This window comes from Amphibalanus amphitrite, unplaced genomic scaffold, assembly GCF_019059575.1.
Source record: "Amphibalanus amphitrite isolate SeventyFive unplaced genomic scaffold, NRLGWU_Aamphi_draft 000115F_arrow, whole genome shotgun sequence".
In the NCBI taxonomy this organism is placed as follows: domain Eukaryota; kingdom Metazoa; phylum Arthropoda; class Thecostraca; order Balanomorpha; family Balanidae; genus Amphibalanus; species Amphibalanus amphitrite.
The window spans coordinates 569,205-587,862 of NW_024881610.1; the positions used below are offsets into that span (position 1 = coordinate 569,205).

The 18,658-nt window shown below is 50.8% G+C and overlaps 1 protein-coding gene across 5 annotated transcripts in view; it reads left to right on the top strand.

Moving 5' to 3' along the window:
- Nucleotides 1-18,658, top strand: part of LOC122381177 (1-phosphatidylinositol 4,5-bisphosphate phosphodiesterase classes I and II-like) — a 91,770-nt gene that overhangs the window by 34,172 nt on the left and 38,940 nt on the right. The window lies entirely within an intron of this gene.

Consider the following 18,658-nt stretch of genomic DNA (forward strand, 5'->3'; position numbering starts at 1 on the left):
AACCTTCAAACATGTGATTTTATGTTGCTCCCATGCATAAGGGTGGATGTCAAGGTCACCTGAAGGTCAGGTCAGGTCATTGACCTTTGGTGACCTCGGTTCACTTTTTCGAGTTTTACATGTTTACAGGCTTGAGTTTTTGGAGCTGAATTCGAATTCCATTCGAAAGCCATTCGAACATTTACGAAGTAGTTTTGGTGCCTTTGTAACATGTTACGAAGCTGTCAGAGGCGGTTGACACGTAATACGAATACCCGTCACGACCCATACTGGTTGACCTGACCTGACCTGACCCGACCTGGTCTAAATGCTTAAAGACATCATCTGTGATCAAAACTAACACGATATTCGTGATCAGCGCCCCGAAAAACTCCATACCAGCAACGCTTTACGGCTTTCTAACAGGGCCCGATTTTCCCGACCTTTGTTGAAAATTGGGCATTATCGGCTTCCTCTCGTCACGGGCAACACGATCGTTTTTTCCGCAAAGCTCTAGCTCGATAAAGGGCGAAACGGCAAGGGGGGTCCAACCGACCCCCCCCCCCCTACACATCAGAAGCTGGCAAACGCCGCACACATGCGAGGGTTAAGCTTAGCCCACACCTTCTGGAGCTGTCTGGTGAGGCAAACGATCTTGACGTTCTCTTGAAGAGTCACCCAGAGAGTTTTGATGGGATTAAGGTCTGAGTTATTCCCAGGTCAGCTATTGTATACGTCCAGAGGAAGGACAGGTTCTCACAGCGCCAATCTTGCGCATATTTGCCGTATGAGGAAGGACTTCAGCAAACATGAAGAAAGATTTCCTTTGCGTCGGGCACGATAGTGCGCTTAATCATCTCCCCACCTTGGCCCCATCAGTGGATTAGACGGGGACGCTCGTCTGAGAGGATGTTCCACTGGTCGCATATATGCCTTATTTTTGGTGATTTTTTTTTGGGCACCACATGAAAGGCTGACAACACCCGGAGCCTCATTGCCCGGTGATTTGCACCTTTGCCGGATGCTGGAAGGGTAGAACGGGCGGGACATCGGATGCATCAGCAGTCCCCACGCGGTTGTTCTGCCGGTTTGACGGATGAAAAGGCTTCAAAGATCAGATTTGGCGCTCTTTGGCAAGCTTCAAGCGACAATGCTGATGTCGTTTCGGGAATTCTGGTCATCTCGAGGATTTGCATGTCTTGATTTTCTATTTTTCACGGATCTATGTGGTATTTTAGATCGGATTCCGGCCGCAGTGGGCCATTTGGAATATCCGGTATAATAGTGTATGTAACTGTACATCCCCATCATCCCCATATCGCACACAAAATGCAAATTGCAAGCGCTCCTCGAATAACAAACCCGTTCAAAAAAGTATGTTTCCCGATGACTGGTTTGTTGACTGACTTTAGGCCCTTACATTCAGCGTTGGCTCCTGACGGTCTTTGTTGGCCACTGAGAGCCCTCCCCGGCTACTGGGGGGCGGGCCTATATAAACCTTAGAAGACCCCTACACAGATAGCTGAGAGCCTCCAGCCGATCTTTGAAGCCCACGCCGAGTTTTGGAGCTCTTAAGCCGGCCTCTAGGAGTCCAACGCAGCTGACTTTACTTTCATGCGGTTTTGGATGCCCCATTCCAGCCCACGAGGGCCCAAGTCTGCCTCTAAGGGCCCCATTGGCTTCTGAGGGCCTAGCCTTGCATTTGTCTCTGAGGGCCTCAGTCCGGCCTCTAAAGGTCCCTTGCAGAACTTTGAGGGCCCCACCAGCCTCTGAGAGCCTGCGTCGACCTCTGAGGGCTCCAAGACATGCCTTGAAGAATGTCGGGCCAGCGATCGCTGAGTCCAGTCAGTTGACAGTCTAACTCGAAAGTTAAACTTTGTGGTTATCATAAACAACATCACGAACAACATTACCAATAACGATGGCACTTTTAGTTTTTCTTCATTTTATCGATTAACGGTTTCCCCGTATGACGTTTCCTCGTATCGGCCCACGTCGCTTGGGTCCGCTTGAGTAAGTAGGTAAGAATCACTTGTGTTCTCCAAATATTGATACTTTTCTGACTAGCATGAATGTGTCGTTTGTGGGACCACCTTAGAGCGGTATTGGATCTCTTTGCATGCGTCATATTGTGGGAAACAGTTCTCTTTCTCACAGGCCTTTATGTTACTGAGTCCCCACCTACCTGGGCTCTGTACCTCCCTGTGTTGAGTGTAGGTGCCCTTCCTGTGGTCTGTTCTGTGCCCCTATCCTGCACTGTATATCTATCGCCATTCCTGTGCCCTGTATATGACATTCCTATATCTGCTCTATCCTGTGATTACCTTGCCTGTGCCTGGTCCTGTCGGCTTCCTGCCATGCATATGCCATGCCCTATCCACTGCATATCCGCTACCCTACCATCCCGTGCCTGTTCTTTATCCTGCCCTGCGCCCGGTCGATTCCCGTGCCTAACCCAGCTCAGTGCCCTTTCTGTCTGACGCCCCAGCTTGCTCTAGGTAGTCCCTCCCCATTCGTCAATGCCCTAAAATGTGGTGCCCTTCTTTCCTGGCGAATGACCGGTCCATGGTTTAGGTCTTGCAAACCATCCGCATGCGCCCTTCAACCTCCTTCACTGACAACCAAAACGATTCTCTATTCCCTTTGATCATGGTGTGTCATGCTCCTATAACTCTGCCGTTTTCCTGGCGGAATGCCCTTAAGATACTCAAATGATTCCTCAAATGATTCCTATTAAGCATATCAGGGGTTTTGGTCTAAAACAACACCCTGATCATTTTCTTCGAATATACCCAAACTATACCCTCATTCTTTAAATACCTCCCTTGAATTCTTCTAATATACCCTAGTGTACAGTCTCTGCCGCTACTGTCAGATACCGTACCTGTGCCGCTCGGCGCCTCCGGCGGTGACCGGTCGGCGGGCCGGGACTGGCCGGCCGGGCGGGCGAGGAGGACGGGCAGTCGCTCCCTGGACGTGTTGCTGACCAGTGACCACTAACCCGCGCCCCGCTGGGCTATTCAGCCATACGCGCCCTGCTGGGGATAGAACCTTAACCCTCGTTTTGAATGTGTTACGACATATAAAGGGAAATCGGACGAGGGAGCTGAGAGCAATGAGACAGTTTCTGAGCAAGTTCTACGACGAATATACCTAGGGCATTATTATTTTCCCTTCTGGGTTTATGTGGGGTCTAATGCAAGAATACACTTTGAGATCAGTGATGGAAATCACAGAATAATACGGGAGTGTTACGTGGTATAATGCGAGTATAGTTTGCAAAATATTCCCCTTATACGCTTAGAAGGAATACTAGAGGTTTCGATGTAAGGGTATTTTGGTAGGTTAAAAGGAGTGTACTGTGGGTATCGCAGGGAATAGAACAGGAATCATATTCCTTTCCTCTTCGGTACTTACTAGGGTATATTAGAAGAATTCAAGGGAGCTATTTAAAGAACAAGGGTATAGTTTGGGTATATTCGAAGAAATGATCAGGGTGTTGTTTTAGACCAAAACCCCTAATATGCTCAAAAGGAATCAAAAAGGTTCTCAGTGTAGGGTATATTAGAAGAATTTCAGAGTGATATTCAAAGAAAGTGTATTTGGGGTATATTCGGAGAAATGATCAGGGTGTTGTTTTAGACCAATTCCCCTAATATGCTTAAAAGGAATCAAAACAGCTCTCAGTGTTTCTCCCTAGCAAACCCGGCCTGTCTTAACCCTCGCCCGTAAACGGTGTTTTGCCACCTTCGCCCATGCAGGGGGGGGGGGGGTGCGACCCCCTGGCGTTTGAAAACGGAGCGTCGTAGAGCTTAGCGGAAAAGACCAACGGATTGCTCTCAACGAGATCTCGCGATTGGTGGTATATTTTTTGGTCCTAGGTCAGCATTTGACCTACTTATGACCAGTCAAAGGTCAGATTTTCGGAAAATCTAACTTTTTTTAGATTTCCGCGCCGATTCCGGCAAAACGGTAAGAGATATCGACTTGAAACCTTCACTATCGTGATCCTTGATCAATTCTCTATCGTTTGGTGTGTATTTCGATGTCATAACTCTAAAAATGATGCGTTGGGAGCATCGGAAGTCTGCAAGGTCATTTGTGCATTGGGTCACGTCAGGCGTGTGACGTCACTGACCTGACCCTGACCCAAAATGAACTACAAGAAACAACCGACGATGCCTGAAATGGATAGCAAATTCGAATTCAGGGCATCAAAATACCCCGAAAAGGCATACAAGTGCAAGAAGTCATTACAGGTCAACCGAGGTTACTGACCTGACCTTGACCTTTAGTAACCTTGAAAAGGTCAACGGACATTGTGCCAATGTCAAATCAGCCAGTTATGATTCTAAAACAATCCATCAGTGTGTCAGGTAAGTCGGCATTTATACCAATGTGAAGCAATCTCCAATTTAGCGTAAATCTGGCCGGAGGTTGTTCCCTTTATGACGTCATAACTCCGTGACCTGACATGACCTTGACAAAAAAAAAAATACCAAAAGTTGCGCAAAGGATGCCCCATAGGGTACTGAAAATTTGAGCGGGCTATCTGAAACGGTTCGGCGTGTAGCTAAGAAAAACCTCAGGGGGGGGGGGTTGCACCACCCCCCCCCCTACATGGGCGAGGGTTAAAACTTAACATCCCTGCCCTTTAACCCTACCCTGCCTGTTCTACACCTGCCTTGGCACTGCCCAATGCCCATGTTTCAACATTACATTTCCCCCATCAACTGCCTTAACCTGACTCGCCCACTCTGTTCAGTTCGGTTCGACCCGAGGCCTCTTGCACCAAAATCCTCTTGCACCAAAGGTGGGATTATTTTGCATCGTATACCCAGTCCAAGTCTCAAATGTAGCAATTTGCGTGCAAAATTTAGCAAGCACATGTAGGATTATGCATTGGGCTATTGCAAACAAATTTACCACCGTTAGATTAGCTTATTCTGAAACCGGTTTTTCGATTTTACCTAGCTAGGTAGTTTGGTGCAAGAGGCCTCCGGTCTAGTCAGTTTCAATCTGCTGACTTTGTCCTTCCGTATCCTTTGATGCTCAACAAGGAGAGAGTCGGGGCTGAGGGGCGGCCCCTGCCCTGCCAACTGCTCAGTAATGTGAGGAAAAGCGAATTCTTTCAAAAGATCATCTGAAATCAATTTGTACCTAATTAACCAACACAGTTGAAAGAGAACAAGTCATTGATGCATCGAAAATAAAATGTGATAAAGACCGCTTCCTTTCCTTGTCAAAACAAATGTCCTGAATACTTACAGAAAAATAATAAAATCAATGCTGATAATACTTTTGCGGCATTTATGTCACTCAAATATGATGCAACAAGCCAATTTTCGGTCTTCGAAACATGTACGGACATTGCGTACAAGTTTTGAAAGGTCCGAAAACTTGTACGGACACTGTGTAGTGTCCGTAGTGGTGGCGACGCACATGTGGCGCGTGGGCTGTAATGTTTGGATAGATCGTCCCGTACCCTTCTAAACGTGGGCTGTGACTGAACTGTTTCGCTGGATCAACCAGCGCCCCACCGTGACTGTGTCTTGATCAGGGAGGAATGTTCACGCGGCTGTGTTTTTAATCAAGAACGAGTGTGTTTCGGTACATCGCCATTCACCCGACTGAAACGCGCACTGACGTGGTACGTGTCGCCAGAGGCTAGTAGCTTAGCAACCTACACATATTTTTTTTTACGATTCATGATGGACATATTTTTCCTGAGGGTCACGTGAGGTCATTTCGGACTCCTGACCTCGCCATCATGAGGTCGCCATCATACCGGGGATCAAGTGCGAGGGTCACAATGATACCAGTCTCAGGAATAAAGAGAAGGCAGCAATTAAACGAAGCATACTGCGAAATAATAGGATAAACAAACGGCTTCAAGCACTAATAACTTCATTAAATTATTATATCCTAGCATAAAAAATGCATAGCAACATGGCGTTTCGGTAGATAGAGCTGATAAGGAGGAGGCAACAATTAACGTAGTAAAATGCGAAATAATAGGACAAATAAACGGCTTCAAACACCAATAACTTCATTGAACGACTATATCCTGGCATAAACATGGCATAGCAACATAGCTTGTTGAAAGCGCCTTCGATTGAATCCAAGAACAAATCTATGCGACTAATGTGAGGGGAGATATGTAAGCTAAAACATTTTTATGTTGTCATTTTAATACGTTCTTTCAGCGCCGGCCGCCCGCCCGCCGCCGCCCGCAGTCGACGCTAGCGCACCCTGTGGCCGGCCGGCGAAACGGGGCAAAGACAACCAATCAGCTTCCCCCGCCGCCCGCTGGATCCGCCGCTGGCCGGCAGTCCCAATCGAGTACCAATGAGTCCCAAATGCGGCCCGAATAGTTCCAAATGTTAACACGCGCGGCTATGCATTTGGTATCATTTCGGACTGATTTGAAACTGCAATTGGCACTGCCCATTGAGTTCAACATTATTTGGAACTAATTGGTACTAGAAATTGGGAGAAGCACCCTCCGAGTCGAGCGCGGGGCCGTCACGTGGCTGGATAGCCACACGTGACGGCGACGTGCCCCCGGCGTCACGTCACGTATCGGACGTCCGTGACTGACGTGCCACGGCGCGCCACTGCCGCCCGCCGATGACTATCAGTCTGTTAGCATTTTGTTGTCGGCTGCTATTTCGAGAATCGAGCCCAGCTAAGCGTATTATGTTAAATTGACCACACTGCGACTCAGTCGAGGAGAGCTTGCGGTAAGTGGTGACCGGATCACCGTTGTGTGTATTTTGTGAATCACAGTTTATGGATGTAAATCTGTTCAGACATTCGCGTCAGTAATGACAGGCTTATCATCATGCATGTATCATGCATACCATCAGCCATGAATAGCGTCTGATGACGAGTGGCCCGCGATATCGGGGCGTGCCTTCCTGTCATCGGGTGACATCGCCTTGATAGAGACCGGTGACGCCGTCCCGGCTCATTTCCTGGCGACCGCTGCTGTGTCGATGATCAGAGAGGACGCTACTCGAGTTGGACAGTATCGGTCAGCACAAAGGCTGGGTCGATCGGACGCGACGGTGGCCTTTCCTCTTCATTTTGGGTATACTCCCGGGACGGCGGGCCTCTCAGCTCCTTGGCAGCTCACTCGGTCGATGGTTTAGCGCGCTCGGTGCAACGCTTCGATAAACATAATCGATTGGTTGGCGCTGTTGGCGGGCTGGGGAGCGGATTCTGAGGCGAGGCGCGTCACGGCGCCCCGGTGTCGGTACCGCCCGGTCCCTGCGGCGGGCCGCGACCCTCCGGTACTGACGGACAACCTCCGGGCCACGGATTAGCGGCCGCGCCGGCCCCTGTCGGCAGTGTAAAATTTTTACTTCACCGTTACCTGTGCAGATGAAAAAAGTTTTGTTTTTTACCAGTCAGTGATGAAAAAAATTGACCGATCTTAACATGCAATGATGATTTTTACACTAACGGGTGCTATGATGAAAAGAATGACAACGTGTTTTAGATAAAACATTGTTTTAAATGGGCACACGTTGAAAATATAAGCAAATGGGCTAAAATTTCATCGTATCAGTATGGACCTATGGTCATTATTCACAAGTTATGGGCAACAATCAGCACCATCTTCTCTGATCAGAGAGGATAGTGCTCGAGTTGAAGGTGAAAAACTTCTTCACAATGTAAAATTAAAATAATTCTGAAAATCAAAATACCTACCAGGTTTCAGAGAGCTAACCAGCGACGCATTACCATTACGTTGCCTATATATATCCTGAGCATTACCCTCTATCAAAACGGAAGGCACGCGACGCGTTGTTTGCGCCGTAGTTTGTCACGCTGGCGCCAGCAAATGCGGCTACTAAATAATTGCGTTGCATTAAACCGAACCCGGCCCCCGACACCGTAAGAGGTGCAATTTCCCTCGAGACATTACCCAGCCTGCATGGCATCAAATCGGAAGAAACTTGCACCACACAGTTCAAAAATGATCGAGGCTGTCACATATGTATAGTATTTGCCATATCTTTCATCAAATCATGAGATAGCTTGCGTCCATGTTGCAGCCTGGACACCAGTCCGAGGATGAAATTTTTGTTCATTTTCGAAAGGCAATATTTTTATATCAACAGCAATCTAAGAGTTTGTATGTATCTTATAACGAAGTCCAGTGTCTTATCTTCTAAAAAATGCATTACAGTCATGAAAATATTGACTAGACTCCCTACAAGCATTCTCGACTGGTGACTAAAAATCGAAGAATTTTTCATCCTCGGACACTCTGTAAGAAAACAGCTATAATTTCCCTAATATTCAATATTTTTCGATTATATCTTCAGCAAACATGGAGAACGATCCATTTAACATGCTAATCCAAACAGCAGATGATTTGGAAACTTCATGAAGGCGTGAGAGATCCCCGCGGTTACCTGGAAAATTTCATCCTCAGCCTGGCCTTTTTAATGCTTTTTCATCCTAATTTCATCATTCAGTTGTAGAACTAGTTTAATGCAATTCTTCAGGGAATGTTTATACAAAAGCAATAAATTAATTTAATTTTAATTTTTAGACATTATTTGATTGATAATATTGTATTATCGAGTGTATTTATCTGCACTTACCTACACCTTTTTATTGTTCTGTTTCTTTTTTTAATCGAGGCAATCACGAAGCGCATGATACATACACTGTGCTGAGATATTTCCATGTGTCATTACTATCATTGCTGATTGGAAAGGAAGGTGCGTATAATTTATCATGTATATTTTTTGTGGTTTTCATGATAGGTGCAGTTTTTAACCTTCTAACATTATTTTGGGACATTTTAACCGATTTGAATAAGGATTTGGTGCATTTGTGTTGAAAGATGAAAATTATGAGCCAGGATGAAAAATTAGCAGATTTCATTAACTGTGATTTTCCAGGCTAATACCGGAAAAATTTTACACTGCCTGTCGGTCCCTGCACTCCCTCCTCGGCGCCCCAGCGTCAGCCTCGTGACCGGTTTTACGCGCGCGGCTCGCCCGCTCGGGCACGGCCGAGGCGGCGTGGCGTAGCAGCGGGCACGGCGTGGGCTGGCAGGAAAGGGGGTACCGCGCGGGGTTTGCCGAAGTACCTGAGAGGGGCTATAGACTACAGAGTGCTGACCACCAGTGTGGGTATCCCTAGTGAATTAGCGCCGTCTTCCACTCCTGGTCGGAGGGTGTTAATCTGAGGTGTCACTCCTGGCGGCCGACCCACGTGTGCTCCACACCAGGTGTTTCCCCGCGGACAGTTGTGGGTTTTGGCTGTTTGCAAACGACTGGCATGTGCCTGCCACGTGATGATAGTGCGGAGTCGTTGCTTTCTGGCGACAGGAGTACCGCCTAAGTCGATAGCATGATTCTGTCCTACTGCCTGCCTCATGACGATGTTCTAATTAATGGATCGTATTCACGACTGAGCATTCAAATCAGCATTCACAGTAGATACTTTTTGATAACATTGCAATGGTGTTTAACACCATTGCTCTATGTTGTATCATTGGCACAGTGGCGTTCCAGTCATATCACAAATGCACATAAAAATTCTCCCGCGTGGCCCAAACACTTGCATGAGGGCCTTGGCCGCATTCTTAGCTGTCTGAACGGCTACTATCGGTTGTCTGCGCTCCGGGATCGCTGTTTTTGGTGCTCGGCTGCCTCGTGTCCGCCGTCAAATAGGCCGGTTTAATTGCACGCTGTTTGTCAGCCGTGTTTGTCGGCCGGTGTTTGTCAATGGCGGTCGTGCGCCGGTAATTGGTCCGCCGCTGACCGGAGCTGACGGTCGCGTGCCGTTCGCCCGCGGAGGGGCGCTCACACCGGGCCGGTTAGGGCGGATTCCGGAGCGGGCCGCTGCCCCCGGTGGGGCGCGCTATGGGCGCCGATCGGACGTGAGCGCGCCGCCGCGAAGTACCGGACGCCCGGGAAGCCACGCCCCCGTGTCCAGTCCCCGCCGAGCGGCCGGGGTTTTTGTCTCTCCGGGCTGTCACATTAGCGAGTTTTGTTGCGTGCCGGTGTGATATGGCCCAGCACGGCGCAGTTGCCTTTCACGGCATCCACGCACGCTGTTTATACCGCTCCCTTTAATTAGCGAGTGTTGGTTCAAGGCTAGTGCTAAGTGCTGCGTTCACCTTCACTGCGCTACCTTGGACGCAACCGATGTTTGCGTGTCAGCCGACCAAACTGCTAGGATGATGGCAAAAAGTTAGATAGTTGCAGCTAATTTACCGATTCTGTAGCCGGTATTTGGTCTTAAGCTTTCAGCCGTAGCAGTTACAGTTTTGGATTGCTTACATCAGCCAGGTATTTTTGGGCTGTAGGTATGCCAAAAAGACATTGTTCTTGCTAGTGTTTAAATATGGGGTCATTCAGATAGACGCTTCCATCAAGTGTAGCCTTATCCGCGTCTCCAATCATTCCACTTCAATTGCATTCCAATAAACCCTCGGCGCGAGTGGTTGGAACCCGGCGAATCCCGGTCCTGTCGGCGGATGCGGCCATCAAACCACCCACCGCTGACGCTGCCTCCGCTCGCCGGAGAACAGGCGCGCCCATCGACAGCGGGATCTGTTCAATATTCCCGGCCGTAAGTCGGCCCGAGCCGGCCGGTTCGTCTCCGGCAGACATCCGGCCGTCAGCGCACGGCCAGGTCGCCGGGTTCCGCCGGGACCGATCACCCTTTGTGCCGCGAAAGGAGAGCAAATAAACGTCTCCCGCCGGCGGCCCGCAGTGTTTAGAGCTGTTTCCGGAGTCGACGCGATGCGCTCGACTGCTCCTCGACTGACAGCGCGAGGGGTGCGGAGCAGACTGGCGTGCCGACTAACCCTGCGGAGGTCAATGGGTGAGCTCTCCGGCTCAGAGGTGGAATAGCGGCCGATATTTGTGCGGAAGTGCTGAAAGTTTCCTGTTCACGCGAGGAACGCCGAAATCGTTTTCTGAGTCACCCGAGTCACCAGCTTCAGAGAAGTTTTCTATGAAAGAAGACGTTGATTGGTTGCTAGGTAACATTGGCTATTTCCCAGGCAATGAACTAGTTACAAACAAAATGTCATTTGTTTAACTCCTCGCGTGCCTTATGCTCAGCTATGAATTCCGCCACCTGAACCAGCGCAGCGTCCTGCAGTGCTCCATCCCTCGGATTTTCCCCGGCCCCGCCGTGCCGGCAGATCGTGACGCGGGGTGCCATCATGGCTCTCAGGCCGGGTCACGACGGGCCGGGCGCGCTGAAAATATACAGGCCGGCTTTAGGGGCTAGCTAACGACCGCATTCTCGGTCGTGCTTGTTTTTCTCTGTTTCGAGGGCGTCGTTATTACGAGCGAGCGAGCGCAGCGAGCGAAGTGAGTCTTTTCTATATAACGGAAAAATATCAGTATGAGCGGCCCGGCCCGGCCCGGCCCGGCCCGGCCCGGCCCGGCCTGTAACGCTTTTGAGAGGCTTATATCTCAGCAACCGCTGGACCGATTGGCCTGCGGTCTTTTTTGTTGGGTAGCCCCATCCCTTCTACCCCGTAATTGACTACTTTTGATACATCTCAGTGACCGTCGTGGCACGTGCCACGTGAAAAGTCAAGGGTGTTCAAGATGTTTTGCAAAAGTAGTGATTTTGAGAGGCTCATATCTCAGCAGCCGCTTGGGCGATTGACTTGCGGTAAATTTTATAGGGTAGCAGCATCCCTTCTACCCAAAATAGGATACTCCCGATGCATGTGGGTCACCCCCAGTGCACGTGCAAAATACAACAATAAGAGGTGCCAAATTTGTTCCCATTTCAGTAACTCAGTAATTACTGGGGCGATTTCGCTGAAACTTGGCATACAGGTAGGCACCCACCAGGCAATGCATTCCCATGTGTTGCGGTTAGGGTGCTACTGCACGTGCGCACGTGCAGGGGGCGTTTCCAGATCTCGAGAACGGCTGGGCCGATTGCGCTCAAATTTGGTACACGGTTGGGGACCAGTTAGTAGGATGCCGTGCAAAAGTCATTTTGGACCCCGTTTGCACGTGCGCACGTGCAGAATGCCACTTCCAGATCTCAGGAACGGCTGGGCCGATTGCGTTCAAATTTGGCACACCGCTAGCGACCGGTTAGAAGGGTGCAAGCCCGTTGGAAGCACCCTCTCGCCCTTCCGCACGTGCAGGGCTCACTATCTCGCTCGCTCGTTCTTCGCCCAAAAGGCGTTTTACTGGTGCTTAAAATACCTGGTGCCAGATGGACCCGTGTTTCGTGAGTTTGGTAATTCAGAGGGTAATTTTCTGGAGCGGATGGCTGACCCCGAGAGGATGTTAGCTCGTTAGCTCCGCGTTTTCGGTTGGCAACCCAGGTGAGAGCCTTTTCGGCTGGTAAACCCGGTGGGGTGCTCTATCTACGAGGGACGATTTTTGTGTCTGCTTGTTGTACCGAACGTCAGTCAGCTGAGGCGAAGCGTCATCACCCTATATTATGGCCTCTCTCATCATCCCCACAGAATCCCCGCAATGCTTTGATACATTCGCCGCATCGCGGCACACTACGGTCTCCATAACGCTGCTCGTTTGTCCCTCCCTGCCCACCCACCGTGGTTCCGTTCTGCACGGTCCGGCCATATCACACCCGGGGGAGCAGCCAGCCTTGGTTCCGAGTTTTTCCTCATCGGACGCGTAATGTGTATCGCCCAAATAGCTGGGCGGCCATCCATCGGATCGGCCGCCGCGCCGGGCGCCTGATGAGGACAGACGAGCTGGTGCCACTCGACAGACGGGCAGAGGGGACCGAGCCGAGCTGAGCTGGGGACCGCGTCGGCTCGTCGCCATCCATCCGTCGGCGGCGGCAGCGGCGGTACGTCAGTCTCTATTCAGCCGGTCTCTGAGAGGCTGTATTTGTGGCCGGCCGGCGCGGAAGTGGCGGTGGAGCCCGCTGCTCGGCGCGCTAGGCTCAGGAGGAGGCCTCACGCTGCAGCAGCCGATCTGAGCGCCCAGCCTCACTGCACGAGTCGGGCTGGAACACAGTCGGGCTGGAGGAGGCCCGGCCGAGCCCGTGGAGTCGCGCAGCGCAGTGCCACACGTCCTCGCCTGTCCGTCTGAGAGCGATAATGAGACGCCGGCCACGCAGAAAAGGCCTCACCGGCCAATAGCGTTTTCCATTTACGTGTTTCGCTGAGAGCCGGCTTTGATGGCTTCGGTGGGGGGGGGGGGGGGGCGCTAGACGGGCCTCTCCGTGAGCTGGTGAATATGTGTGTGGGATGGAATTTGATGGAAATAAGAGGTCTGAATTCAGCGAGTGATTGAAAGACATGAATGGATTTCGCTGATATGATGCGAAATGCGAAAAGACTGCCTTGATTATAGGAGACTGGTCGGATGCGTGCGAATTTATGTGGGGAGAACGGCAAGAGATGAAGTTGAAGTGACACTGGTGGATGATCTGACTATTCATGTATTGGTAGGCAGTGTAAGTTTTAGTCCTAAGGAACGGTACTGAATGCGACCTCTGGGGGAGAGAGACGAAGGCGGGCTAGTCTTCGAATGCTCCTGTAGGCTCGATGATAAACTTCCTATACCAGGCTGACGCGGGACGCGTTATAGCTGTAGCTGGTGTGACCGCTGACGGTTCACGGACGCTGGAGAGCGACCGTCAGCGGGTGCCCGTGCCCGCCGGCCCGCCACCGGCCCAGATCGGGTTCTCCCAGCGCGGGGTGTGGAGTTCTACCATGACCGGCAGCCCTGCAGCCTGCATGCACGGCCCATCAAGCGGCCGCGGCGTGTTGCCTGGCGCCGCCTGCTGCACTTGCCGACCTCACGTGCGAAGCTCGCGGCTCTCCGAGTAGCTGCTCGTCTCTCTCGTCGCTGCAGCGGGGCCGCGGTCAAATGAGAACCTGTGAGTGTCCTCGACCTGGGACTGGCGAGGTTTGAGTGCCGCTCCGGATATCTGATGTTTTCGGACGAGTGGGCACACTGATAGGAGGAGGATATCAGTTTGCTTTGGGTGGTGCGGTGGTATTTCTGATAGTAGGTTATGGCTGCTGATGGCCACAGTTTGGCTTCTGGCTAGTGTTTTGTACAAGTCGTGTTGTTCGGCGGGCATTGAGCGCGGGTTGGAAATGAGGCCCTTTGCTGGTCCCAGTCGGGTCCAAACGATTTTGTTCTCCTTTATAAATTTATACTCCGGCACCTGAAATCTCTTAAATTTCCAGACTGTGTAATGAAAACTGTTATTATTACGCCTAAAACATGCAGCTATAGCATTGAGAGAACACATTTTATCAACTATCACATTTAGTAGGCCAAACATATGATTTTCCTGTTGAGTGTTCTAAAAGCTGGCCGGTTCGCCGGACAGATTTTATTCTCCGGGACCCGGACCAAAATTCACAATTCCAACATTGGCACGGGTACAGGGTCCGACTTCTCAGGAGAGTTCGTCGAGGTGGTACGAGTACGAACATCGGTACGAGTAGAAATACGGTTCATTCCCCCGTTCCCGGCTGGCAGGCCGGTGCGTCTAAGAATGTCTAAGAATGTGACACGTCTCGATTGGGATGATGGCTTACCATCGTATAAAGATAACGCCTACACCAAACCTAATGTCGACAAGTGGAAAAACCGGGCTATTTGCACCGGCTGTTTGAGCCCGATGAATGCCTCGCGTGCTGATTAAGGTTTGCTATCGGCCGCCGCCGCTTACTGCGAACTAAATAGCTCGTTATCTGGGGCAATAACCCCAGTGTGTTCGGACGGGACGTTCAGCCTCTCGCCCCCGGCCGGGTCATCATAAGTTCGGCGCTGTGATCTGGGAGGTGTTTCAGCACGATTGGATGGGATCGTTTTTATTTCACTCATCCTAGTTATTTCATCTGTTTTGTAAAGTTTCAGCTCCTTGCTGACGTACTTACACAGCGGTACGTGTGCTTTTTCGCTCCACTGATAATTTGAACTAGAACAGGCATGCGCAAAAACCGGTTAATGATCGCACAAATCCAGGGATGCGGAGCCGGAGCCGGAGTCGGAGCCGGAGCCGCCGGAGCCGGCATATTTTGCCCGGAGCCGGAGCCGGAGCCGGAGCCGTGAAACAATATAGCCCGGAGCCGGAGCCGGAGCCGGAGCCGCCAAAAAAGGGGGCGACTCCGGCTCCTTTTTATTTTTTGAAGAGGAAAAAAAATAATTGACCTAGTTCGGTTTGACAGTACAAGGCAAAACATATGGTACTTACGTCATGGGCCATCAAATGAATGAAAAAATCCGAATATCCCCAGTATCCCACAGTACGCAAACAACTTCCTGTTTGCTCTCCCCCCCCCACGTCTACTGCATCCCCAGAACATGAGGACCAGTCATCAGGTGACGGCCATTGTTTTCAAACCAGTGCAGTGGACTGCGACTCCCAGCACTAGAGGTGGCAAAAGATGAAAATTTTGGGAACCAGACTCGAACCAGACCCGACTGGACATTTCTGGAACCAGTCGGACCCGGTCTTAGTTGGAATCGGAACCAGTTGGACCCGTTCCCCATGCAAACTACTTGTAGGTATCATCAGTTGGATCATATAAAACAGCCTATTTCCCACTGGGAATATTCGTGAGCTACTGTGTGCAAAGAAACATTCACTTAATTCACTTCATATTTTGCAATAATGTGTAGTGTGCATTGTGCAAGATGTAGTATAGTTTATGGTAGGACCCGGTTGGACCCGTCATAAAATTTCCAGGAACCGGTCTGGACCCATATGGGTCCAGACTGGTTCTTTGGACCGGGTCCTCGGGTCCACATTTTGCCACCTCTACCCAGCACCGTCTCATCCCACACACCCCCCACCCCTCACCCCCCAATGCAGCCGAGACGGGTGTCAGCTTACGATGGTTCACTGAACTCCGATTCGCGGCGACTGCGTTTCCAATGCCATCGCTTCCTAGCCCTTTGTTCTGCCAGTTCTCTCCGAGGTGCGTTTGCGCGGGGACGCGGTGAGCCGGTCATGGCAAAGAGTAACGCGTATAACCAATCCAATTTTTCTTCCACCCGTATTTAATTGATTGCGTAGGGGATGTACTGAGTCGGAGCCGGAGCCGCCGGAGCCGGAGCCGCCGGAGCCGGACCATTTTACTCGGAGCCGGAGCCGGAGCCGGAGCCGCCATAACATTTCACCCGGAGCCGGAGCCGGAGCCGGAGCCGATTTTTTTCTCCGGAGCCGGAGCCGGAGCCGGAGCCGTCTGAAATTTCCACGGCTCCGCATCCCTGCTGACAAATCAAAGCAAAAATGTGTTGCGGACTCCACATTTACATGAAAACCGGTTGGCATTGCCAGTAATGGCGGTGCGAACGGACCGCACTGACGCTCGCGACATTGCCGCTTGAATGAAGCATGGCATCGCGATGAAAAGTCCACACGACACGCCGGCGTCCCATATTCCGAGCCGGGTTCCGTTGAAGTTACAGTGTGGCGGAAGCTCCTGGGCGGTCGATCTTCGCCAGGCGGCCGATCAAGGTCGGCCGTTTCGCCGTGATCTGTGGGAAAAATTTGCCGGCTCGGTACACTGGGTGTTTTACTTCGGACGGAAGTGCTTGTTTGTGTGCAAAAATGCTGGGTAAATAGTGGTCCAGGCAAATTGCCAACAATGTCTGAGGTCGAGCTTCTGTAGTTAGTGGAAGCCGTAGGGATGTAACTAAGCGGAAAAGAAGACGGCTGTTTTGATTCACATGTCGCTCTAGTTTCAAAACAAAAGCGCAACGGACCAAATGTAAACTGATACACGTGAGAACAGCCCACAGACATCTTAGCACTGTGCATCAAGTGATTCTTACGTAATTTACGATCGTACATAATGCCCACCTTATGGGTGTTTTGCGGTTACCACACGAAAGTAAGCATCATAATTTTGAACCGGATCATCCGAAGTGTGCCATTTACAATATGCATCGTTTCTTGTCGTTACTGCTGTTACGTCTGAGTGCAACGCTCGCCACCTAGACATCACAGCACCTCACCCATTGTGAGTGCACCTTACCTGCAGGGCGCTCTGAATGGTATCAACACGACAGGAACGTGCGGTACGCTCGGCCCGTCCGGTGGGACGCACCGTCACCGCTCTGAACGGCGTCGTTTACATAATCTGTCGGATTCTGAGCTGGCTCTGTGAGTGTTGGCGGCGGATCTTTGGATTCCGCCGCTCTCTGGATAAACTGGAGCTAGTCTCGCCACAGCAGAGTGAGATGCGCTTGACTCAATGTGAGGCTCGTATAGCTGGCCCCTGGGGAACAGCTCAGGCGATGTCGTACAAGAGAGTCACTGATGGTTGCAATCTCACTCCAGATTTGATCTGAGAACTCCGGCGTCAAGTCCTGGGTGATTCCACGGTGGTGTCGCTGTGAGCTAGGGATTTAATACTCTGACACTGGCCAGGTGGTTACCATGCCGTCATGTCGTTATCGCCAGGAAGGGAAGAACCGTGCTTGTGGCAGCAGGTGGGAGCCGCTGGCGGTGGATTCTCCACTCGCCGCGACGGGGCTACCCCGTCGTCGAACCCTATACCCTGGCTGCTGTCATCGTCTAGAGCCGAGTGTCAGTGTCTCACTTCCCACTCCACGGTCAGACGCGTGACCGGTGCGAGACGAAGACGTGACGGGGCGCCGGCCGGTCGCAGGCCGGCTGATGCCGCTGGGATGGGCGGCCCCCGGCTCGTGTCCCACAGCGATGACCTGACGACGGCCGAGTACCTCAGTACCGTGGACCGGGGCGAGACGTATGTTACCGCGGGGCAGAGCATCCGTCCGTCCGTCCGTTTGTCCTTTCTCACGTTTTATGTATCTGGACATGTAGATAGTGGGCACTGGACATGTCTCCCGTCATCCGTCCTCGAAGTGCACTGTTTCACGCCAGCATTCCTCTGATATATTTGTTTTGCGACGTCTTCTCTAAGGGAAAAACGCCTTTCTACCCCCGCCGGCAGCCATCTCATCCAGTGATTGATTGGCCGCGGATAATCGATGGTACAGCCGTGTGTGGGATGCTCTCCAATGCAATGGCGCGCACCAGTAGCGGCGGAACACCTTCAATTAAGGGGGGGGGGGGCACCGCCGACTTTTGGTCCCATTCTTTCCATGCAACGCCCATAGGGCTAATGTTAAAGGAAATAGTTCACTTTTTAACATGGGTTTTGAACTGGAATAGCAGTTCCGTAGCTTGGGCTGAGACGAGCATAAATCAGGAGCTTTTACAGCCCAACGATCACCCTAGGCAAAGATATTCTATTTCTCGTCCCGAAAAAGGTGTCTTGCGTTGAGGATGTGTGCCTTGCATATATTTCCATCCAGTATGAAAAGAGCATGGGTCCCGAAAATTCTTCAGAAAGTAGAGAAATTATCTACGAGAACTCTAGAGAAATTCTCGTACTGATCAATTAGGACATTCAGGGGAACATTATCAGATCGAGCAGATCGCCCAAATGCCGGTGGCTGCGATAATTTCTGTTTCTGAAGAATTTTCGGGACCCATGCTCTTTTCATACTGGATCGCGTGTGCCTTACAGAAACTGAAAAGTTCTTCCTATATCAAAATATAGAAAATAATCTTTTGTTATAAAAAGGTTTTATTTTCTTTGCTGATTATTTTGAACATAAAAAATCATAAATCCGTTGCAAAAAAAAAATAATTTCGTGAAAGTGAACTATTTCCTTTAAAATGCCAAAATCAAAGG